At 44.8% G+C, this 25,863-nt stretch overlaps 1 protein-coding gene across 4 annotated transcripts in view; it reads left to right on the top strand.

Annotated features, from left to right (window-relative positions):
• The window catches only part of EPB41L1 (erythrocyte membrane protein band 4.1 like 1), a 169,475-nt gene that overhangs the window by 40,412 nt on the left and 103,200 nt on the right, over positions 1 to 25,863 (top strand). The window lies entirely within an intron of this gene.

Here is a 25,863-nt window from a genome sequence, read left to right as displayed (position 1 = left end):
GACAGTTCCGTCGCCGGAACTGCCTGCCGGATCCAGAAATCCGTGTGCAAACGGATAGCATTTGTAGACGGATCCGGTGTCGGATCCGTCTCTCCTTCTCTTGAAAAACGGATCCGGTGTTTATTTATTTTTGTTGCATTTTTAAAGGTCAAGGAAAAACTGGATCTGTTTTGCCAGAACACTTGGTGCCGGATCAGGCATTAATGCATTTCAATGTAAAATAATGCATTCTGGCAAGTATTCCGGAATTGCTGCGGTATTTTTTTCCGGCCAAATACCGTGAGAGTGACTGAACTGATGCATCCTGAACGGATTGCTCTCCATTCAGAATGCATTAGGATAAAGCTGATCATTTTTTTTTTTCCCGGTATTGAGCCCCTAGGACGGAACTGAACTCAATACCGGAAAACTTTAACCAAGTGTGAAAGTAACCTAAGATGGCTTTCTTAGACATAATGGTGGTAATTAATGACTTAAGGGATGATCATTATGTTCATAGCATTACATAGTTAATACGGCTGAAATAAGACATAAGTCCATCAACCAAGCCGTATCGTACAATGTTAAGCTATCAGTCATAGCTGGTTAATGCGAGGGGATGGTATTTGTCATTATCCCGGCTTCTGCTTGAATGCATCTTGACGGCAAAAAATACTAGAAAGTTTGTCTAATGTTGGGGGGCAAGCAGTGGGATAGCTAAAACAAAAGCAAATTTTTGAACAGGTCCCCCGCCCCTCAGCGACTTCTTTTGAACCCCCTCCTACTGTTGAGGGGGCCCTGACAATAAAATCTTTTACTCTTCCTCCTGGGTGGGCCCCTTCTGAGTTTGGGCCCCAAAGCAGCCTCTACCCCTGCAGCTATGCACCTGGGGGCAAGAATCTTGCATGACAGACCAGTCCATGTAATCAGTTTGTCCATTCTTTTGTAAGTAAAGATCAATCTTTGTACAATTAAACGTTACGCAACTTTGATTTATACTTTGGGTTTCAATTTTCTAGAGATTTCAAGACCATTCAAGTCATTAAAGGGGGTTATTCCATGAGAAATGTATCATATAGTATGTGCCAGTCTCTTTCTAACCAGCCCTGTACCTCACATGAATACAGAGATCTGCCCATTCATCGCTCCAATTGCCCTGCTAGATCTAATTTCAAGCTGGCAGCTCAGGGGCATGTCCTTTCTCAGAAGGTGTGTCCTTTCTGCTGCAGCTGGTGGCAGTTGTAAGATGGAACTAAGCATGTATGGGTCCGTTCACACGTCCGTGGTGTATTGCGGATCCGCAATACACCGGGCCGCATGAGGCCGGCACTAAATAGAGAAGTCCTATTTTTGTCCGCAGCTGCGGACAAGAATAGGACATGCTCTATTTTCTTGTGGAGCTGCGGACCGGAAGTTCGGGGGCGCGCTCCGGAAATGCGGATGCAGAGAGCACATAGTGTGCTCTCCACATCCATTCCGTCCCCATAGAGAATGAATGGATCTGCATTGTGCGGAACGGATGCAGACCACACTTGCGAATGTGTGAATGGAGCCTATGTCCACCTCAGTGAGCTGGACAGAGAATTTAGAAAAAAGCCAGACAGCAGGTGGCGCTTTACAGATAGATTTCAGTGAATAACTCAGTGGCTATACAAAATTTTTAATTACTGTACATGCAGTTACAATAGTATTCAGATCCAGGTGCTAGTTTGAAAAATGTAGAATATTTTTCATGGGACAACCCCCTCTTTTTTTAGATCCAGAGCCCTGATCATGTCCAACTGACTCAGAAGCATGGCTTCAGAGCTGTCTTTTTTCACGAGTCTTGCGCCAAGGGGACATGGTTAGTACAGGTTCTCAGCCTCTGAATGTAAAGAAGAAAGTTCCTATTCACTGACAGCAAGAAGAGATCTTGGAAATTGTGAGGACTGGAAAAAAAATAGTACTAGGTTGCTTGACTTAGGCTTACTTTCACATCTGCGTTTTTATTCTCTGGTTTGGAGATCCGGCATGGGATCTCAAAACCCTAGCAAAACGCATCTGTTTGAATAATACAATCAGCTGCATCAGTTCAGAACTAAGACCATGGTGTCCGGAAAAAAAACAGATCTGACAACATTGACTTACATGATTTTTGGTGCTGGATCCAGCTTTTTAGTTTATCATGCCGCACACAAAAATGTTGCTTCCAGCGGTTTTGTGTACGGCATGGGAACGCAACAAACCGGAACGGAATACGTTCTGGGGCACTCCGTTCCAGTTTGTTCAGTTGTCCCCAGTGACAAAACTGAAACGTTGTGCTGCGGTTTTGAGACACTGTGCCGGATCTTAAAACCGGACAGCACAGATGTGAAAGCAGCCTTATATTAAAGCCCTTCAGTAAAAGTTCCATATGCAGTCCTTAAAGTTCTGCAGATCTGGATAGATCATCAGCATCTGATCGGCGGGGGTCTGACACCCGGGACCCCCGCTGATCAGCTGTTTGAGAAGGCAGAACACCTTTAATTATGCTACCAAAGCTTCAGAAAAACGGAAGGAAACAAGTAGGGACACTGCGTATACTCATGTTTTACGTACAATTGGTATGTGCATTTAAACAATTTCCAACTGCCACCATCTAGGCCGTTCTGACCTAGATGTTAGGAGGTGTGGGGGCAGTTGTTACATAAGGACACACACGCAGAGAACAGGCTCCACACAGCTCAGACAGACCACAAGTAGAGAGGATAGTCTTACCACCCAACAAGCATGAGCAGCTCCCACAGTTGTTTGTTCACCATCCTGACACAGGTGGCTTCTTCATTACACAACCCTGTCTCTGCCCAGACCATTCCCAGCACTTAGTAGAAGAAAATTTGGTGTCACAATGCCCATGTACTACCATTCATAGCCAGCCAACCTTTGATTGCAGTAGTGTTGTGACCGGGAAACCTGGACGGCTATGGACTGGAACCATATCGTCTTTAGCGACGAATCCAGGTTCCGTTTGGAACCCATCGACGGTTAGGTTAGGGTATGGAGGACTCATGGTGGGCGCTTCAATCCTGCCTTTGCACTGGAGCAACTGCTGGTGTGATGATCTGGGGAGCCATTGCATAGGTCGGTCACCCCCAGTAGTGATACAAGGGACAATTACAGCTCAGCGATATGTGCAGGACATCCTGCAGACACATATGTTACCTCTCATGGTAGGACTTCCAACTGGCATTTTTCAGCAGGATAATGATCGCCCACACATATCAAGGGTTTCCTAGGAATGTCTCTGGAAAATTTCCACTCTTCCTTGGCTGCCCGGTCACTAGATTTATCTCAAATCGAGCATTTATGGGACCAGCTGGGACGCCAGCTTCAGCAACCTATGAGTGTGCAGGATCTACGGGGCCAGCTGCAACATCTGTGGGCAAATGTGCTGCGGGATACCATACAGAACCTGTATGCCTCCATGTCCAACCGTATGTCATACTGTATCCAGGCTAGAGACCGTATCTTATTTTGTATCTAGGCTAGAAGCCATATCTCATCTTGTATCTGGGCTAGAGGCTGTATCTCATTTTGTATCCAGGCTAGAGGCAGTATCTCATCTTGTATCCAGGCTAGAGGCAGTATCTCATCTTGTATCCAGGCTAGAGACCGTATCTCATCTTGTATCCAGGCTAGAGGCAGTATCTCATCTTGTATCCAGGCTAGAGGCAGTATCTCATCTTGTATCCAGGCTAGAGACCGTATCTCATCTTGTATCCAGGCTAGAGGCAGTATCTCATCTTGTATCCAGGCTAGAGGCAGTATCTCATCTTGTATCCAGGCTAGAGGCAGTATCTCATCTTGTATCCAGGCTAGAGGCTGTATCTCATCTTGTATCCAGACTAGAGGCTGTATCTCATCTTGTATCCAAGCTAGAGGCCGTACCTCATCTTGTGTATGCCGTACCTCATCTTGTGTACAGGCTAGAGGCCGTACCTCATCTTGTGTACAGGCTAGAGGCCATATCTCATCTTGTGTACAGGCTAGAGGCGGCCAATAGGGTCCTAGAGTCTTCTTTCAATTGTACAGTTTTCCCTAATAAACTTATCTTTTCCCTCTAATATTGTAATCACCTACATATATCATCATTAGGGTCCATTCACACGTCATAGTGTGCTCTCCGCTTCCATTCCGTCCCCATAGGCACCCGTTCCGCAAAATTGCGGAACGGATGTGGACCCATTTGCGGACATGTGAATGGAGCCTTACAGTCACACATAGAAAATGTCATTCCATTCCAGCAACTACTTCTTGGTTCTTTTTTTTTTTTTTTTTGCCATCCACAGATCCCCTCCATAAGTGCCATCCACAGATCCCCTCCATAAGTGCCATCCACAGATCCCCTCCATAAGTGCCATCCACAGATCCCCTCCATAAGTGCCATCCACAGATCCCCTCCATAAGTGCCATCCACAGATCCCCTCCATAAGTGCAATCCACAGATCCCCTCCATAAGTGCAATCCACAGATCCCCTCCATAAGTGCCATCCACAGATCCCCTCCATAAGTGCCATCCACAGATCCCCTCCATAAGTGCCATCCACAGATCCCCTCCATAAGTGCCATCCACAGATCCCCTCCATAAGTGCCATCCACAGAACCCCTCCATAATAGTGCCATCCACAGAACCCCTCCATAATAGTGCCATCCACAGATCCCCCATAACAGTGCCATTCACAATTTTTTTTAATATGGCCTTTGAACATAATTTTTCAAGTAAAATCATAGAAACCCCTTTTTTTGTCATTTTGGTGTTTTTTCCCAATTAATCGATGAAATTATCGACAACTAATCAATTATTCAAATAATCGTTAGCTGCAGCCCTACTACAAAGTATTGACTTTAGGGGGGTGAATAGTTATGCACATTGACCTTTTCTGTTATTTTGTCGTATTTGTTGTTTGCTTCACAATAAAAAAAAAAAAACATCTTCAAAGTTGTCGGCATGTTCTGTAAATTAAATGATGCAAATCCTCAAACAATCCACGTTAATTCGAGGTTGTGAGGCACCAAAATACGAAAAAAGTCAAGGGGGGTGAATACTTTTGCAAGGCACTGTATATCCCTACAGAGTCAGACTCTGTTAGCGCTGTGTGAAATTATGCAGGGACATGCACTCAAATGGTAAAACCCATTCGCCATTTTTTTTACATATTTCTAGGAGGAAGAAGAGATGAACTGTACAATGTAGAATTCTAAGAATAGATGCTCCAGTATTGTTACATCATGGAGAATGCAAGTGTTTATTTAAACAGACACGTCAGGAGAGATGACAGCTCCCCTTTAACCACTTCACATCCGGGCCATTTACCCCCTTCCTGTCAGAGCCTAATTTTGCAAATCTGACATGTGTCACTTTATGGGGTAATAACTTTGGAACACTTTTACTTATCCAAGCCATTCTGAGATTGTTTTCTCGTGACACATTGTACTTAATGACAGTGGTAGATTTGGGTCAATATATTTAATCTTTATTTATAAAATAATCCAAAATTTACCAAAATTGAGAAAAAAGATTTAATTTTCAAAATTTCTATTTCTCTGCTTTTAAAACAGAAAGTGATACCTCATAAAATATTTATTACTTAACATTCCCCATATATCTACTTCATGTTGACATCATTTTGTAAATGTCATTTTATTTTTTGGGGACGTTAGAAGGCTAAAAAGCAATTCTTAAAATTTTTAAGAAAATTTCCAAAATCCACTTTTTAAGGACTAGTTCAGGTATGAAGTCACTTTGTGGGGCTTACATAGTAGAAACTACACCCCTCAAGTTACTTTTTTGGCAGATTTTCCATTTTTATCGAGGGTCAACAGCCAAACAAAGCTCAATATTTATTACCCTGATTCTGCGGTTTACAGAAACACCCCACATGCGGTCGTAAAGGTGACAATTTTTTTTTTTTACAGTTTTTATTCTTTTTTTATGGTGTTTATCGGACTGGGTGGATCATGTGATATGTTTATAGAGCCTACCGTCACGGACGCGGCAATACCAAATATGTATACTTTATGATTTTTTTTTCTATTTTTAACATTTTTTTAAATTCCTTACTTGGGGAATTAATTTTTTTTACATTTGAAACATTTTTTAAATTTTTTTATTTTAACACTATTTATCTTTATTTTACACTTTTGCATTCCCCTTAAGGTCATAGCGCTTCCTGATCTGTAAACACAGCGCTCGTTGCAACCCCCATGTGTGTTTAATTGCAAATGTTTTTATGGTGTTTAGTTATATATGGTATGCATTTGGGACTTTAATAAAGCTTGACAATATCTTTTATATTTGCCCTTGGTGTGCTAAACTTTATTGCCTACCATTCTTCTTTAGTGTTGTATGGTTATCTTCAGGTATGGCAGTGTAGCACCCATCTGTTGCTTGTGTATATTTTGGATTGTTGCTGGTGTGCTTGCACAATATAGGAAAAATCTCTGACCTCTGTACATTCCCATGGTCTCAGCCACCAGAGAGGCCGTCACTTTTTTCCTATGGTGTGCCAGCACTGCCACCGCAGATGGTATGCAGGGTGGTCACAACCCCTTTAAACATGCAGTTTGTGATGTGATGGAAAAATGATTCCAGCCAGCAAAGAAGACAATATGGACAATCACCATACATTAGTGGCTTGTATTAACTTTCTATACATGATAAATGCAATTTGCTGAAGTGAGACAACCCCTTTAAAGGCTCATCCTGATGCTGAATATTTCTTCAGCTGCTTCTTACAATGTACCCTATTAGTCAATTTTGATATCCTAAAATGCACATAGGTATTCAGTTCCTGATAATTATAAAAATGGTGGTATATAACACAATGTACAGGACAGCAGAGACTGCATGTGATGACACTGCTGTGTACTGTATAGATATCCTAGAATACTGATTAAGAGCACCATAATACTTGCCTATTACAATATATCGCACATGGTTAAGGGTAGGTTCACACTTGAATTTATCGGATTCGTCTTAGTGAGATACTTCTGTTCACTGACGCATCCCATTCAACGGTTTTTGTTCGTCTGGAACCAAGGTGTCCGGACCCTCGCCAGATCCCATTATAGTCAATAGGGGCCGGCGGTGAAAGGCAGTATCTGGCTAGGCTGGATTCGGTGAACTCTGGAAGGCTGTTGTCACGGCGCGGTGTGGGGAAAACACTCCACAACAAACACGGAAGGGAAAAGGTACTAGGCCTGGAAACTAGGGATGGGGAAATGTCACGACCTAGTGAGTCCCTGCGCCGAGCCCTGACTACTATCAGTATGAACAGACCTTGATGGTAGGAATGTTCGTACGCAGGAACCTAAGCCCTCTCTCACCGGGCCCTGCAGATAGTGTCAGGACACAGATGGCCTATTCCTTCCCATGGTGGAAGGAATAGGAGACCCCCTAAGGCCTAATACCAGATGGTAGTGGAAGACAACAAACAATAGGAAGAAAATTACACTTAACTCCGATGTATGCGGACGAGCAGGAACTCAGAGGAGAACCAACACCAGCGCTTCCACAGCCAAAAGGATCTATCAACCGCATAGTATCATGGGTGAGGCCGGACTAAATAGAGGAAAAGGAAAGACCACTTAAGCTACACCTGAGACAAGAGGTGTGATCTTCCCAAACAACAACACAGAAAGATAAAACCAAAGAGGCTGTCAATCACGTGCAGCCAGTCTCCTCGATCTTCTAGTCCCCATCACAGGCGGGACTGTGACAGCTGTTTTCTGCTGAAAAGTGTGAACTACCCTTAGAGGAGTATGGGATAAAGAATTAAAAGGTTGCCTAGTATACTCTAATTATCCAAACCGGCACTGCAACAAGTGATCGAAAGAGAGGAGCAGCTGCAGGGGATTTACTTTCCTTATAGCTGCCAGAGGATCTCTGCATGAGGCCTTAGGGCTCATGCACATGAACGTATTTTCTTTCCGCATCCTTCCTGTATTTTTTATTTATTTTTTTGCGGACCGTATGCCAAAATTCCCATTCCCATTCATTTCAATGGGTCCACAAAAAACTGAAGTTTATCCATGTACATTCTGTTTCCGTATGTCCGTTCCGCAAAAAAAATAATAGAATATGTCCTATTATTGTCCACATAACTGACAAGGATAGGACTGTTCTATTAGGGGCCTGCTGTTCCATTCAGCAAAATACGAAATGCACACAGACGCCATCCGTATTTTTTGCGGACCTGTGTTTTGCGGACTGCAGAATACATACGGTCGTGTGCATGACGCCTTATTCACACACCAATGTTTGGTCAGTGATTTCCATCAGTGATTGTGAGCCAAAACCAGGTGTGGGTAAAAAACACAGAACAGGAGCCCATCCTTCTATTTATACCTTATCTTGGTGAAGGAGCCACTCCTGGTGTTGGCTCACTATCACTGATGGAAATCACTGACTGGACACTGACTGTATGAATCAGGCCTGAGCTGTTTACTTTGGCATGGATTTCATCCTATGCATTGCAAGTGGTGAAATCCACACCCTAAATTGACAGATTTTTTTTTCCTGCAGCATGTGTACGAGATCTTATGAAATCTTCTCCACTTTGCTGCAAATCTGCAGCACTTTCGCCTTGTAGAAACATACCCTTATAGGCAAGGATAGGATCAGATTCCCCCCCTGTGAGAACACCTGTATTAGACATATCTGGGTCACTACTGTATATATATAATCTTTCCAACAGAAAAACAAAAATGGTATGCACCATCAAATAGGTTTTACCAAGGCTGCATCACATGGAGCAGAATATAGCAGTACTTGGGAGTGCCTTTGGCTCCGTGGTATAGAGCAACAGGGACTCTGGGTGCCATTATTGCTTGCTGCAGACACATAGCTGTCGGCAGAGCATGCATGTGTCCGCAACGGGTAGAGGGGAGAAAGTTGCAAGAACAAATTAGTGGGGTGTGTTGAAATCCAACAGCTTGATCCTTATTCCTCCCAACATCTGTCATCTGGGGGGAGTCAGGAGTGTCCCATACAGATTAAATGGTCAGTCGGTGCTACTGACGTGCTTACGTTTGTTTGGGGAGGGCGACAACTGTGTATGGACAACATAAATTTTACCTGTAGACTTTTCTTCCCGTCATGATCAGAAATTGAAGGGACTGCTTAGTGAATTACTGTACTCACAAACCGAGTACTTTTAGATTCCATCATTTTAAAGAAATGTTATTAAAGGGACTGTCCTGCCTTTTTAAGTAATGGCCATTTAGGTAGGCCATCACTAGCTGATCGACGGGGGATCTGGCACCCCGCATCCCTGCCGTTCATCTGTTCTCTGTAGCTTTGTTGCTGGAATTCGGCACCAGAACTACACTGCAGTAGTGGACAGCGCTCATCAATGCAGCACTCCTCCCACTAAAGTCAATGGCAGGAGTGCTGTGGTGACTAGCAATGCCCACTACAATGTTGACGGTGCTTTATAGCTCCAGTTCCGTCTTCCGGAGACAGACCTCCCCCCCCCCGCTGATCAGTTGGCAATTGCCTGTCCTGAGGATAGGCTATCAGTTAAAAAAGGCTCGGCAACCCCTTTTAAAAGGTAGCAGTACCATGTATTATATTCGCATTCAGCTGGTGACCATATTAACTCAGAACTAAACAAGGACAGCGCGTGTATCCATGCCTTACCTAGCTGAATAATTTCATAATATACCGGTACCTTACCACCTTACCGGTACCTTTTCTGTTCCACACATTAGATATTGCAGAATGATCTGATTGTATGTGGTGCACATCATCCATAAAATGCTGAAAATAAAACAGATTTCCTACTCAGTCCTGTGCCATAATGCTCCTATTACAATCAAGGCTCCCGCACCTAATGTCATGTTTTAAAAAATGATTCCAAGATAATATGACATGAGTTACTTAATGTCACTGCTTAATGTGGTCGATAGACGGGAAAAAACGAAATATGGCTTTCTTTAACAGTTCTTTTAGACAGGCTGATTATAGCCCTGAATAAGCGCCAGTTGACAATATAACAAGCCGACTGACACGCGTTTAAAGGACCTTTTAGACAGTCTAAAAGCGAAAGGGTTAAAAAGTCAGATCAGTCGTCCCCCTTCGGCTGATTGTTGGCGAGTATTTTTCTGCTCACTTGAAAGATCCATCCTGTTTACATTGGGCAATGATCAGGAACGCGTATTCTGTGTAAAATATCCTGAATTAGGTTCCGTTCACACCTGCGCTATGGGATTCAATCAGGTTTTCCCTCTTTTTTAACGGCAAGAATAGTGCAGCACGCGTCATTATTCTTGCCGTCGAAATAATGGAAACCGTGATAGAACCCTAAGCATCCGTTACAAGGCAGTGGTGTCCTATTGGTTGCAGTTCAGAACCTTTAAACATGGATCCAGCAAAGAACAGAATCCAGTGTCAAGTGAACCTACCACCCAAGAGTCTCCTTACAAATAATAAAGTTAATATTCCAAATTTTTTAAACCAATCCAACACCTGGATCTGAATATTTGTGTAATTGCGTTTAAGTAAAAACATAGTATAGTCACTGAGTTATTAAAGAAAATGTATCTGCGTAGCACCACCTGCTGAATGGTCTTTTGCTTATTTGTCTGTCCACTTCAGTAACATCACTGAGGTGGTCGCACATGCTCAGTTCCATCTTTCAACTGGCAACAGTGCTATCTGCTGTTCTGAATCTGTGACAGTTAGGGCTCATGTACACAAACGTATTTTTTTTCTGTGTCCGTTTTCTTTTTTTTTCAGCCTGTATGCGGAACCATTCGTGTGCATGAGACCATACATGGATAGAGACATGCCCCCTGAGAAAGGACATGCCTCTTGATCTGCCGAAATAAATCTAGCAAAGCTCTGGGTAGATCTCTGGATCCATGGGAGGTACAGGAAAGGTTCCAGCTTTGTTTGAAAGAGACTGTCTGTCTGATTTTTATTCTTTACATCAATCATGGGATAACCCCTTTAATATAATATTCACATGACAATACATAGTAACATAGCAATGCAATATATTTGTGCATTTATGTTATTTATAAGAGGCAGCCAAAGCTAGAACCCAAGATCTAGGATTGTTGTGACAGTTGTGTCCCTGAGAGAACAGACACATCATTTGACCATGCAGAACCAGTTGGGTGACACTGTAATGCAGGAAGTCACATTGCCCATTGAGACATGCATTTGTCAGTGACTGCATTGTAAGATCAGCTTAAGGCTACATGGAGGAGATGCATGAGATCTTCATATTTCTTGTTATTATTCAAAATAATGTAATAAGAATCTGGAACCTAATGCTCCTGTTGACATGAAAGTTATTCATCTCTTTGGAGGGTTGTAGTACTTGTGCCTGAAAACCTCTGCCGTGTTGATCCATACATGTTATATCTCTTAGATGTGGCCTAATAAAGAGAGAAAGTTGCATTTTATAGAATAAACTGTGTTGTTGCAGAAGGGCTCATTTAGATTAACTATTTTCCCATCTGGGTGCTTTCTAAGTGTAGACTGATCACCTAACTAAAGTAAATGAGGCCATTCCCATGTGCCGCTTTCAGCATGGACCATTGATACATGCAGAGAATATCACTATATTTACCATCCACCTCTCATATTTCCCACAAGACTCAGATAAATGCCAGAACATGGACGAGTTTAACATTGTTCATCTGAAAGCGCATTTCAGGTTGCAAATTACACTTTCTAGGTCACGTCCTGGAAAATCCACAATGCTGAATGGCAATAAATTTACAAAATGACCTGATGGGTATGCAATGATGGTGCCACTCCCTAGCAAGGAACACTTGGTGGAGCCAGGACTGGTCAGTCACGTAGGATTTACTATTGGTGGTTCAGTGGAAACATCTTGTAGCCTCCTCCCTGGAAGTTTCCTAGTGCCTGAGGACTATATTAGTAGTTAAGAAACCTTGGCCCAGATTGTCAATTGGTTGGGCCATGCTGAGACTCTGCAGGCCATTCTATCACCATTGGAGCGTGCACAGTTCTCACAACTACCAAAACCATATAGTTGTCTGACTAGCTTGTTCAACCAACACTTATAAGGAGTTGAACTGTGTAATTACCTACAGTCTGTTGGATACATTAAACCCTTTAAGTAAAGCCTAACAGTGCGACTGAACGCGGTTTTGTATGCCCGTTGGCTGGTGTGGGTGTGCCATGCGGCCAGACATGCCTACAGACAAAGTGATAAACTCTGTGATGATATGACTACAAGGCTGCAGAGCTACTATTATGGGACGGAGTTCAACACTCTGGAGTATGGTTCAATATTGTGTGGTTTATTACTGGTACTGGTCTTGGTGTTAGGTCTATGCATTTAGAGTTACTTGAGGAAATTAGCAACTGCACACTACAGACATTATAATTAAGGACATACTGAACTTAATATAAGGGCAACTGAACTTGCGATCAAAGCCCAATTAATCCTAGATGTACGGCGCATGATGAAAGACGTAAAGAAGCTGAATCATAAAAGGCATATGGACGTCAGTGACCGCCGCCATGGGTCAGAAAAAAGAGTTCTGGTGGCCTCAAGCTGTCCTTTTAATTAGACAATTGCTTGAACAGTATACTGTGTAAAGAACAAAAGTACAAGAACTTCAATGGAAGTGCCCAACTAGCTGGTTTCCACATTTACCGTCACTTGAATCCTGCAGGAATAAACATTTTTCCTTGCATTATTTTCTTTTTATATAACACACATTAGCTTTGGTAAATAGGGCCCTCAGACCATTAAAGTCTGAGTGCATTTACTACTGCCTCTCCGCATGTTACCACTGGGTCCATAATTTACCTGTTTACTAGCTGCAAAGACATAAAGGGTACATTGTTTGACACATTTAAAGAGTACCAATCAACTGGATTGGGGCCACAAAACCACCAGCTTGGGATTTAGGGTCCCAAACCTGCCCATAGCAAGCCCATCCATCCCTGCAAAGAATAGTAAATGGAAATAGAACCCTGTCAGGGGCCAGACTGTCCACAGAACCTACAGGGAAATGTCCCGGTAGATCGATGTCCACGGGGCCACCCAAGCCCTACTCACAGCCGCTGGTAGGGTACATAATGATCTGATGCTCTCGGGATTAATAAACGCTGTGAGCGTCAGGTACTTATTTACCTGGCCAACGGCCGCAGGTGCTGTCTTCAACTCAACTCCTCAGGACTGTGATACAGTTGAATACAGTGGCGAGGATGGCAGTATTTTGTGCTGCACTATTGTATTTGCTTCTGCTGAAGTGATATTTTGAGCTGCACTGTGATATTGCTGGCCCCAACCCTTTCTGTTGTCCCAGCCTACTTGCGTTGGTCCGTCTTCTGTCAATTTGGACCCACCTAAAACATGGGACCCATTTTTTGTTTTTCTTTCCAAGGCCACTTTAAGTTCCCATTCTGCCCATTTTACCAGGAGAGGAGCCTGGGACTCATCTCCAGTGGCTTCGGGCGTAGCACGCTGTGCCAATACAGCCGAGGATGTGCACAGTGAATCAATGTACCGTTCCCGGCTTCATCAACTGTCCAACACCACTTAGTCCCTCACTCAACTCCTAGCAGTTCCATTTTCATTTACTATTCATTGCAGGGATGAATGAGTTTGCTATGAGCAGGTTTGGTTTTGTGGACTTAATCCAGGTTCTCTTATAGGAAATTCACCAGTCATTAAAACATAATAAAAAATGAAATCTATAAGATGCTAAGAACTCCTCAAATATCTGAACCCTTCTTTTGTTATCGACCTTTAACACAGATATTTCTATAGCTTGCAAAAGGTGAAAACCCATTAATATCAATGGAGTGAAGGTTGTTTGTGTATAGTTGAAGGCAACAGGGACAGGTACCCCCATTACTGTCATTTTGTGACATTTCCAAATCCTGACATCTGCACAAACAAGCAATGCTAAGGACAAAGCGTGGTTCATTTATTAAATTGCACCTTTGAGCCCAAAGGCCTTGATCACGGTATCAGAAACTACCTTTGCTTCAATATTATGTTTGCCATCTTCCTAATAATAGGTTATATTCATTCATGGAAAAGTGAATGCGCTTTGATCGGTCGTGTGCTTAAAAGAATGAAACCGTCCTTGACTTTCCTCTTTTATTATCATCGTGGCTATCATTGTGAGGCCAATTAAAATAATGAGATTGCGTACGCTGTTATTTCAGACATTAAATCTATATCATGTGGAGGTCTATGTCGCTGTCTTCTTCTTCCTTAGGCTACTTTTTACACTAGCATTTTGGCTTTTCGTTTCTGAGATCCGTTCAGGGCTCTCAGGAGCGGTCCAAAACAGATTAGTTTTGCCCCAATGCATTCTGAATGGAAAAGGATCCGCTCAGAATGCATCAGTTTGCCTCCGTTCAGTCACCATTCCGCTCTGGAGGCGGACACCAAAACGCTACCTGCAGCGTTTTTCTATCCGCCATGTGGTGCGGAGCAAGACGGATCAGTCCTGACACACAATGTAAGTCAATGGGGACGGATCCGTTTTCTCTGACACAATAGAAAATAAATCCTTCCCCTATTGACTTTTAATGGTGGTCATGACAGATCCACCATGGCTATAGAAGACATAATACAACCGGATCCATTCATGACGGATGCATGCAGTTGTATTATTGTAACGGAAGCATTTTTGCAGATCCCTGACGGATACGCAAAAGTCGCTAATCTGAAAGTAGCCTTACATTGATAGAAATACCTTTGTAGAGATATATAGTCAAGTAACTCGTTTTATGCAGGAATATTATACTGGCAGCTATAATTTTGAATGTTCAAGTGGGAAACAGTCATAAAACCTAAACCCGAATTGTATTTCCTCCAAAGTGATTGTTCTTATGACATAACGAGATAATACTTTTGTCCAATACATTATATTTAGATATGAGCAAATCGAAGTCGAATTCGATCCGAATTTCTTCACGCTTCGTGGTAACAAATCAAATGTTTTCCTAAAATGACTGCTGCACATGTTAGGACATGGATCAAGGAACTCTGGGAAGGCGGGATCACCCACAATGCCATGCATGCAGCCAATCAGCAGCCAGCCAGCCCTGTGATGTCACAGCCCTATAAATAGCCATCTTGAATTCAGCCATTTTGCAGTGTACTTAGTGCAGGTAGAGACGACAGCAGGTGCTAAGGACAGTGCTAGGAAAGACTTGAAAACTTATATTTTGCTCAATAGAAGTTCAGGAAAAGAGCATTAGAAGTTCAGGGAAAGGATAGGGAGGAATCATTCCACAGTATTGAAGCAGAATAGGGTTCAGTAGGTGAGGTTACAGCCTGGGTAACAGGAACAATCCTATTACACCTTGCTGCACTGACTGCGAATCCAAATTGCCATTATCCAGCTCTGTAATTCCAGCAAACCGTTCTTGTTATTGGGGTGCAAGTGCTGTTTGATACAGCCATTAACAGGGTTTATTACCAGGAAATATTTATATGTCTTATTTGCCCTTGAGCGATGCAGTTATATGTTCTAAAGCATTTTTTGGCTTGTGTTAGTGGGAAAAAGGGCTTATTTGCCGTTCAGCAGTGCAGCTATATGTTCTAAAGCCCTTTTTGGCGTGTATTAGTGTAAAAACAATATATATTATTTGCCGTTCAGCAGTGCAGTTATATGTTCTAAAGCCTTTTGTGGAGTGTATAAGTGGAAAAAAGTAAGGGCCTATTTGCCGTTCAGGGGTGCAGTTATCACTTTTTAGCGTGAATTAGTGGCAAAAAAATATATATCATTTGCCGTTCAGCGGTGCAGTTATGTTTAAAGCCTTTTGTGGCGTGTATAAGTGGAAAAAAACATAAGGGTCTATTTGCCGTCCAGCGGTGCAGTTAGATGTTCTAAAGCCCTTTTTTGGTGTGTATTAGTGGGGAAAAAAGGGCTTATTAGCCGTTGTGTGGTGAAGTGAGAAAATTACAGACTTTTTGGGGGTGTTTTAATTTACTATTTATTTATTTGATCTAACAGTATGTCAGACAGAGAAGTGCCAGGCCCTGCACAGGGGAGTGGCAGAGGCCTAAATGTTTCTAGCGCAGGCACACGTGGCAGCAGGAGTCGCAGCGAGAGGCCTGAGCTCCCGGTATCATCTAGCCGTCGTGTCTTGACCAGCAACCCAGTGGTTCTTGAATAGTTGACTCGGTCCCAAGAGACCTCAGACACCCCCAGCCAAGAGTCAGTAGGTTCGTCCGACACAACCCTCAGTTGGCATGGCCCGGGAGCAGGCCCTGTGCCATTACCTGTCCTCAACCTGCCTCTGTTCTTTTCTGTTCCCTCAGCCAGAGAAATATTATATGCTGTGGGCTCAGCTCCACTATACAGCGAAGACGAGCTGCTAGAGGACAGTCAGCAGCTACTGGCCAGCCAAGGAGTGGAGGAGACATCCGCTGCTTCCTCCAGTAGACGGGCAAGTAGTGATGAGGAGAGTGGCATGGGAGCAGGTGTTGCGAGCGGTCAGGCTCCTGACCCAGAGACCGTTGAGGAGGACATCAGTGACGTGCAGACAGTACTCGATGATAATGATGTAGCTGATAGCACTTGGGAGGCGGGTGAATTAGGGGCTTCATCATCATCGGGAGAAGAGTGTGGAAGCTTGCCTGTGAGGTAGCGGCGGAGCCAGCAAGTTGCTAGCGTTGCCGGGAGTCAGCAGGGTGACAGCAGTCGGGAGCCAAACGTGCCCTGGGTAGACTACCTGCTTCACAGAAGCCTACCTGCCCGGAAAGTAGTGGTGCAGGGGTTCACGGAAACAGCGGCGGTAGCAGTCAGTCAGTGCAGAGTGTTGGGGGTAAAATCACCTACTTGGCGGTGTGGCAGTTTTTTGTTAAGCCACCGGGGGAGGTGAACATGGCCATTTGTAGAATCTGTGGGCAGAAGGTAAAGCGTGGCCAGGGTGCCAATGTTGGCACCACGGCCCTCTGTCAACATATGCAGCATCACCATAAAGTGGCCTGGGAGAACTGTGGCTCCGATGTGGTGGTCCAGCCTGCCCCAGCAATTGCTGCATCACCCAGTGGCATGCACCCGATTTCAGGCAGTCAAGGCTCCACCAGCTCAGCCAAAGAGAGCTGTCTGTCCTTCCCATCATCTGCTGGTCCTGATGCTCCTGCTTCTCCTTCTACTCCTTTTCAGTCATTCCGTCAGCAATCAATGACCGAAGCGATTGCCAAGAGACAACAGTATGCGTGCACTCATCCAACGGCACAGAAGCTGAACATGCTCCTGGCCAAGTTGCTGGTGCTGCAGTCCCTCCCTTCCCAAGTGGTGGACTCTGCACCTTTCAGAGAACTGATGGCTTGTGCCGAGCAGAGGTGGAGAGTCCCAAGCGGTAATTTCTTTGCCAAAAAGGCAGTTACCAGCCCTGCACATGTATGTAGAACAGAAGGTGGGCCAGTCCTTGAGCCTGTTGGTGTCTGCCAAAGTACACGGCAGCGCCGATGTGTTGAGCTGTAACTACCGTCAGGGACAATACATGTCATTTACGGCCCACTGGGTGAATGTGATTCCTGCACAGCCACACCAGCAACTTGGCCAGGTGACGCCGCTTACGCCTCCACGTTCTCACACCATTGGTCCTGCAACAATGTTTGTCTCTGCCTTCTCATCTTTCACCGTGCCCTCAGCCTCCACTGCAGGGACAATTCACAGTGCCCCTCCAACATACCACATGTGCAGGACACGGTGGCGTCACGCTGTTCTGCACCTCGTTTGCCTGAGCGAACGGAGTCACACAGAACTGCTCCGTGTCCTTCATCAAGAAATCAAATCCTGGTTTTATCTGCAACAACTCAAAATCGGAACCATGGTGACCGACAACGGGAAGAACATGGTGTCGGCGCTGCGTCAAGGAGGGCTGAGCCATGTGCGCTGCATGGCATACAAGTTCAATCTGGTTGTCAAGCGGTTCCTGAAGTCTTCCACTCATCTGCAAGACATCCTAAAAATGGCCAGGAAACTTTGCATGAGCTTCAGCCACTCGTACACCGCAAAGCACACCCTCCTTGAGTGGCAGAACGGCATCCCCAAACATAGGCTGATATGCAACATTTCCACCCCTTGGAATTCCACCCTCCATATGTTGGACCGACTATACGAACAGAGAACGATTTCTTGAGGATCTAAGTGGACAGGAGTACTCCCCTGTGTAACTTCAATGTCAGCCAGTGGCAGCTCATGCGTGACACCTGCCGTTTGCTCAGGCCCTTTGAGGAGGCCACGTTATTTGTCAGTCGTCAGGACTACGGGATGAACAAGGTCATTCCACTGGTTCATGTCCTGGAACAGATGCTGGTAGATCTGGCTGGTCAGGGGACTGGAGACGTGGCGCCTAGATCTCACGGCCACATGAGCCCTGTGGGGGCTAAGCTGAAGGAGGAGAAGGACATTGGAGCAAAAGCAATGTGTAGCGAAATGGGTGGTTTTTCTACAAAGGTGACTGGAGAGGAGGAGCAGTAGCAGCCAGAGGAGCTACAGGGCGATGGGGAAGACGAGGCAGAGGACCCAGACACACCGTAGCAGTATGCAGTGGAGATAGAGGCAGGGAGTCCCTCCGAGTAACTTGCACAAATGGCCCGAAGCATGCTCACTTGCTTGCGTAGTGACAGCCGAATTGTCACCATTCGGCAAAGGGATGAATTCTGGCTCTCCACCTTGTTGGACCCTCACTACCGGTCCAAAATGGGGGCCTTTCTTACACCCGCTGAGAGGAAGGACAAACTGAACTACTATAGAGATATCCTATGTAGTCAGTTGGCCACTGCCTATCTGCGGCCTAGTCTATCCTCTCGCAGGTCTGACCGGGGGGCCCTTTGCGCTCACATTCCTCTGCCATGGCTGCTGTGGCGGGGGGTAGGAGCAGTTCTAGCTCCATCAGCAGCAACTTGAGTCTAGAGTTGCTGATAAGCGGCTTTCTTCACCCGCCTACTGAAGAAACTACTCACCAGCAGCAGCAGCTAGACCTGGAGCAGGACCTGAACCAGCAGGTGGTGGCATACTTGGACAGCACCTTGCCACCCCAGAGTTTGCCCTGGAAAATCTGTCCTGCCCAAATCTGTCCTGCCCGGCCAGTAGTGTGGAGAGACTGACCTTTGTCAAGATGAATCAGGTGTGGATCAGCCACCAATGCCTGATGCATCAGACTAGATCATCCATGGTGCCACACCAACACTGACAAAAGAGAATGGTTTCTTCTGGCTACCTGCCTCAGCTACTGTTCTGATGCTGCCACCCTCCTGATGACACATCTGATGCCAAGTGCTCCTTCTTTCACCCACCATCTTCAGCTAGTACTGGTATTGCCACCCACCTCCCCACTCTGTGGTCTCCTGATGCTGCTGCCACCTCCACACTATGTCACCTGGCCACTCTGTGGCCTCCTGAGGCTGCCACCTCCACACTGTCATTGTGCCACCCTGTGGCCTTCTCCTGATGCTGCTGCTGCCACCTCCACACTATGTCATTGTGCCACTCTGTGGCCTCCTGATGCTGCTGCCACCTCCACACTGTCATTGTGCCACCCTGTGGCCTCCTCCTGATACTGCTGCTACCTCCACACTCTGTCATTGTGCCACTCTGTGGCCTCCTTATGCTGCTGCCACCTCCACACTGTCATTGTGCCATTCTGTGGCCTCTTCCTGATGCTGCTGCCACCTCCAGACTCTGTCATTGGGCCACTTTGTGGTCTCCTCATGCTGCTTCCACCTCACCACTATGTCATAGGGCCACTCTGTGGACTTCTCATGCTGTTCCCACCCTACTCACTTCATGGTCACTATTTTGCCTTTCGCCTGGCTGACATCATCATGTATTTGACCCTTCTTCTGATCTGTCAGAAGGAAGTTAAAATGAGACGCACAACTGATGCTGTCTATGTAACAGCTGTAAGGCCTGCATGACATGGTCCCTATTTTGCATCAGAATTGGCAAAACACAGAAGACATGCAAATATTCCATTCATGTGTCATCTCTGTTTTGGATCCATTCCTGTTTTTTTGGCTTTAGCAATACTGATGGCTTACTGACCAAATGCTGACCGAGTGAAGGCGGATGCTCCACAGACAGGATCCGTTTTTTGGGGGTTATTGTTCTGACGGATCAGAGGAAGGGCAAAATAATCAGTGACGTCAACACAAACTTACTGCTGACACCCTCTCCACTCTGTCGGGGGGCTCTACTTGTAAAAGTGATTAAGAGAACAGGTACTACAGACATCTATGTGGAATCAGCTGCCGACAGAGTAAAAGGAGTGCGCTTCTTCTTGACGCTAACATTGACCTGTAAGACTGAGTTCACACTTTAGTTATTTGGTCAGTTTTGGCCCCGTAACTGCCCAAATAAGTGAAGTGTGCAGTGATTCTAAGAGCGACGCAGGTCATCTGCATGTCATACTGACTGACAGTATTGTTTCACTACCACAGCAGACTCCCCATGCATGTTACTGCAAGACACAGTGTTCTACACCACTATAAAGGCTCTCTGCAGCCAGAAAATAGCAATTTTTTCACGCAATTCGCTGCGAATAAACTCGGATCGAATCAAATTTTTTTGAATAATTCGGCGAACCGGTCGAATCTAATTTTTGAGAAATTCGATCATCTCTAATTATATTATTTCATAACCTCTGTGGATGCTGTTGGTTGCCTTTCCCTAGCAATAAACAGTAATCTTTGGGGGATTACCTGCAATAATTTTGGTCTGGAAGGGTCTTAGGTCATCTTGGTAAATGTGCAGTGAAGACAAGATCTGGCCCAGATATCTATTTTGCTAATATCCTGTTGTTCAGCATACTGGTGGTTATGTCTACATATATTAATTTACAATGAGAAGTTTCCATACCAACTCCAGCGTGGAATAAGCTTGAGCTTTTTGTAGGACAAAAGTCATTGTTGTGACTGTGGACTCATAAGCATGTGATATCAGTGATTATCTACAGATAGAGCACGATGGGTGTTTCCTGGCAGATCTTGCAGATTGGGTAGAAGAGTTGATATGTGTCCTTGTGTATGTCAGTACAAATGACATTTACATTTAACTGTGTGTACACTAAAGTAATCATTGATATCTAGTATAATGACTAGGGATTCTCAGATTCATTAAAAAAGCTGCTAGAATAGAAAAATACTGCAGTTTACATTTCTGACTATGGTAAAACGTTTAGAAATGGCCATTAAAGGAGTTGTTGTGTTCAGACAATTGCCTGCAGTGACCACTGCTCAGAAAATTACCGTAGTTCTAGATGTCAGCCACTCAAATGAATGACCAACCATGTAATAAATGGATGAGCCAAGTCTACCAGAGAAGATTATGAGGTCTTAAAAGGCATCTGTCATCACTTACCAGTAGGTGGAATGGTTGGCTGCTGTAGATTGGTGCTTATAGACGATGATGATATCTCTGGTATCTCCATATTTCCAGGCAATCAGTAGGAAAAAGGCTTTTTATAATATGCAAATTACCACCTAGGTGCAACTAAGGTGGTGCCATTGCATCCGGAGGATTCGCTCCCTCTCCTATGCAATGCCCCTACCACTGTGACAGACAGACCAAACAGTGAAAACATATTCACACCTGCAGGGGCGGACTGGCCATAGACCCCACAGAGAAATTAGCTGGTGGGCCGATGCCCAGGGGGGTGCCCAAGCCCTCCTCACGGCTGCCGTCTGTATACATAATGATCTGATGCTCTAAGCATAAATTAATGTTAGGATCATCTTGTACTTATGTACCTGACTATCATTCACAAGTGCCGTCCTGAATTATTACGTCCTCAGGACTAGAGTTGTTGCGATACCAATTTTTTGATTCGGTTTCGATACCATGAAAAAGTATTGCGATACTCGATACCATTCGATACCACGCGAAAAAAATAAACAAAAAAAGCCACGTGCATTCCTCATTTTTAAAAATGGCGAATCGCGCAGTTTTTATTTTATTTTTTCTGTTCCGGCATTCACCACCTAGATTTTTTTAATATATTTTAATAGTTTGGACTTTTCTGACGTGGCGATGTAATATGTTTATTATTTATATATTTTATATGTGAAATTGGGAAAAGGGGGTGATTTATACTTCATATTTTAGTGTTTTTTGTTTGTTTTTTTTACACTTTTTATTTAATAACTATTTCCCCCTTAGGGGCTAGAACCTGGGATCTTTCATCCCTTTTCCTATTCAGCCTGATAGATCTCTATCAGGGTGAATAGGACTCCACACTGTCCCTGCTGCTCTGTGCTTTGTGCACACAGCATCAGGGATGTTACCATGGCAACCAGGGCTTCTGTAGCGTCCTGGCTGCCATGGTAACCGATCGGAGCCCCAGGCTTACACAGCTGGGGCTCCGATCAGAAGCTGCCACTGCACCACTGCACCACCAATGGCTAAAAACCACAAACATGGCTAAGGATCTGGTGGATATGCTGTGGACCCCCTTTTACTGAAGCGCTGCGGATTTTCCATTTGGATATGCATACAAAAATATGCAGCTGATTATAGTAGGAGAAAGTGAGTAAGATTTATGCAAAGCCATCTGCATACATTTTTAAATCCACAGCCTGTCCATTTCTGACAGGATTGTTGCAGATTTTTCTCCATTAGAAGGGGTGGCACGTCACTAGGATATACAACCAATGTCCTCTGGAACGGGACCCCCAAAGAGAACTAGAGCGCACTGCGCGGCGTGCTCTCCGCTCTCTTCTGTGGGAGATCCAAGAACAGCAGAGTGCTCCAAGCATGCCCATCTCCTCCGTTCACCTCTATAGGACTGCCGGAAATATTTTCGGAACTTCCACAGAAGTGAATCGAGGGTGGCTGCACTTGTCCGCTTCGCTTTCGTTCATTTTGTGAGCCCCGTTTAGAAGTAGGTGGCATATCCTCAGCAATCCTAAAATGTTTCACATTTTGCTGAATTACCCATGCAGCCACAGCAAAAGTCCTAAATAAATAAAAATAGCTATACTGCCCTCCCTTCATCCCATGCCAGTCTCTGTACAACCTGATTTCCTGAGAGGACATTGCAGACAGCCTGGTTATACAAAGACTGGCACAGGACCTGGTACAGTATGTCAGGTAGTGACAGAGGAGGGGTATACTGCTTCATGTTCACCAGGAGCTGGAGCCGAAACCCAAAAGCAAATCTGCTCAATTTCCGCTGCTTTGGGCGCACTCAAGGGTAAGTCTGCTGTGAATCTTACTGCATTTCTGCAGCGAAACCCATGGAAACCGGCAGCAAAACCCACCGCTGATTTTACCATTTGCGCTGCAAAGTGTGAAATTCACAGCAGGGGGAGAGGGGCGGAGGAGGGGCGGCAATGAGAAGAGAGGGGCGGAGGAGGGGCGGCAATGAGAAGAGAGGGGCGGCAATGAGAAGAGAGGGGCGGGCGCACTGCGCCACCAATGATAGGATTATTTCCACACAGAGCGGCGCCCAGCGATGCCCCAGCACTCACCATTAGTCCTGGGCGCCGCTCCGTTCGCCCGCAGTGCCCCATTACTGTCTCCTCTCCTGCTCCACATGCTGCTGATTACTATCGGAGCGATGGGAGGAGACATCAGATTCACTAGTGGGCGTTCCGTCTCCCTGGCTGTAGCGCTGTCCAATCGCAGCGCAGGGAGAAGGAACGCCCACTAGTGAAGCTGATGTCTCCTCCCATCGCTCCGATAGTAATCAGCAGCATGTGGAGCAGGAGAGGAGACAGTAATGGGGCACTGCGGGCGAACGGAGCGGCGCCCAGGACTAATGGTGAGTGCTGAGACATCGCTGGGCGCCGCTCTGTGTGGAAATAATCCTATCATTGGTGGCGCAGTGCGCCCGCCCCTCTCTTCTCATTGCCGCCCCTCTCTTCTCATTGCCGCCCCTCCTCCGCCCCTCTCTTCTCATTGCCGCCCCTCCTCCGCCCCTCGCTTCTCATTGGTGGCAGCGGCAGCAGCACAGGGGGAGGGAGGACAGCTTCCTTCTCCCCGTGCTGCTGAGAGAACATGAGCGCGCCGATAGCAGCGCGCTCATGTTCAGAGATACTAGACTGCGCAGAAGCGCAGCCCAGTATCGAAAAAACGGAAATCCCGGTATCGTATCGATACCGGGACAAAAGTATCGATTGGGTATCGAAATTTCGATACCCGCAACAACCCTACTCAGGACAGTAATAAAGTTGAATACTGAGTCGCGGGCGACATTATTTTGTGCAGCACTGTGGTATCTGGTTCTGCTGGGCCAGTATATTGTGCTGCACAGTGGTATATGGTTCTGCTGAAGCAGTGTTTTGTGCTGCTGGACCGGTATTGATATGCCGCATTTTGTTATTTGGTTCTGCTAGGGCACTACTTTGTGCTGCGCTCAGGTACTGCTGGCCCCTGCCTAGTTGTGTTGCCCCCTCGTCTTTCAATCTGGATACAAAATGTGGCCACTTTTAGTTTTTTTCAGGGCCACTTTAAGTTCCCAGTCCGCACCTGTATGCCTGGCCCTGAAGTCTCGCAGGAGCGTGTTCGGCACATGAGCTGTATTGCTACATGATTTGGATTTGATTCGGAGCTGCCTTTGGAGCCAAACACATGCCACTAGGGTCTATTTCTTTGATTAAAAACCTGTCAGACTTTAGTGATTATATATGGGAATGGGCCTTGACAATAATTTTCTCTGGTGGGCCCCGGGAACCCCAGTCCGACACTGGTCGCTTACTTAGAAACTGAAGTTCCCTGCTATCCTTTTTCATACCCAAAAAATGGACAGGGCTTAGAATGAAAAAAAAAATTGTGTTTTTGGTTAGATGGGTGTACACTGCATAGACTTCCAATTTTTAGTGCAGTAGTCAGGCCTACCATTAAAAAAAAAGGTCCTTTATAGTGGCTGCTTTGCTAAGGAAGGAGCACTTCTAAATGTGTGCCTACATCTCTAAATTAAATTAGCACATAAATAATATATAAGCTTTCCCTGTTAATGAAACTTTGATTATTTAGTAATCAATGGCAGTACACCAGTAGACCTACACTGGGGCAAGCCAAGAACTCCATGTCTGTGTGCCATTCTTCTAATGCCACCATCTTGCTCTATGCATTTAGGATGTGTCCTACAAGTGACACAAATTAGCCTACAATTTTAGGAAACTGATCTCTCCCTTACCTTTTAATTACATCAGAACATGGCAATTTTTATTTTTTTTACCAGTGTGCATGTGATCTTCTGGACATAATTATTATCTATAATGTCACTTAGTGCTTATACAATTAATCATCTGCTGAAAATCGTCTATGTGGAATAGACTGTTACGTTCAATGACTAGTAGATTATCTTTTTTAACACTTTGCACACCGCCATACACATATGACTACTGCAATCATGAAATCTCCAAAAAGAATTCACTTGAAAGTATCAGATTATTTTCACACAGATTTACTATTGATGACATCACGTTAAAAAATTGAAGCTGCTATATCATAAAAGAACAGAGTACGTGAAAAATTGTCAAAAAATCAATTAAATTTAATGCCACTCAATAAAAGACATAAAATTTAATTAACATAGTGTGAAAATATTTATAGTCGGCATAAGCTACCTCTCCTGTAATTGATTTTATATAGCTCACTAATTAAAGTGAGGCGTTATTGAGAGAGTGAAAGCAGCTGATGAGGAATGATAGTGTTGTGTTACTAGTAATAATTGGGAACATTAAGGAAGATTTCCAGCAATGCATTTTGGTGCTACTTTTCCACGGTTCATGATTTTCATACCACCATATTTATCTCCATGTAATTTAGGATATTGGATTGTAGGATTGATCATTATCTGACCTGAGTAACCATATAAATAGCTAATATTTGAGAAAATGAACAGAAGAAGTGGCCAAAGTGGAGGTGAAATATTGTTGTTACTAGCATGTTATT

Source organism: Bufo gargarizans, chromosome 6 (assembly GCF_014858855.1).
Source record: "Bufo gargarizans isolate SCDJY-AF-19 chromosome 6, ASM1485885v1, whole genome shotgun sequence".
NCBI classification, from domain to species: domain Eukaryota; kingdom Metazoa; phylum Chordata; class Amphibia; order Anura; family Bufonidae; genus Bufo; species Bufo gargarizans.
Note: the sequence above shows the minus strand (reverse complement) of the source record. Positions and strands in the feature narration are given on the sequence as shown.